Below are 339 nucleotides of genomic sequence, written 5' to 3'. Positions count from 1 at the left end.
ATCACTTGTGCTTCTTTCATTTCCAGCAGAGCAGGAGAGGGAAACTTTGAGGAAACAATCACGACGATTACGTCAGCGCAGACTTCTTCGGATAGTAAGGAAGCTGGCCTGTAACTGCTTTGGCTCGGGAAGGACCGGGGTTCGTTTCTATCAAGCGACGATTTAATCATGAGGTTTTTTTCTCCAAGTTCCTTTGCTTATGCAAGTGTCGCACGAAATGGAAATGAGCTGATGTAGATTAAATTATATGATTGTAATATTATCTTAATCCTAAACAATATGGAATTCTTACTTCGACTTGAATCTTTATATTTAGAGTTGAAATACAGTATTCACCTC

The sequence above is a fragment of the Penaeus monodon genome, chromosome 21, assembly GCF_015228065.2.
Source record: "Penaeus monodon isolate SGIC_2016 chromosome 21, NSTDA_Pmon_1, whole genome shotgun sequence".
NCBI classification, from domain to species: domain Eukaryota; kingdom Metazoa; phylum Arthropoda; class Malacostraca; order Decapoda; family Penaeidae; genus Penaeus; species Penaeus monodon.
This window is presented reverse-complemented; position numbering follows the sequence as displayed.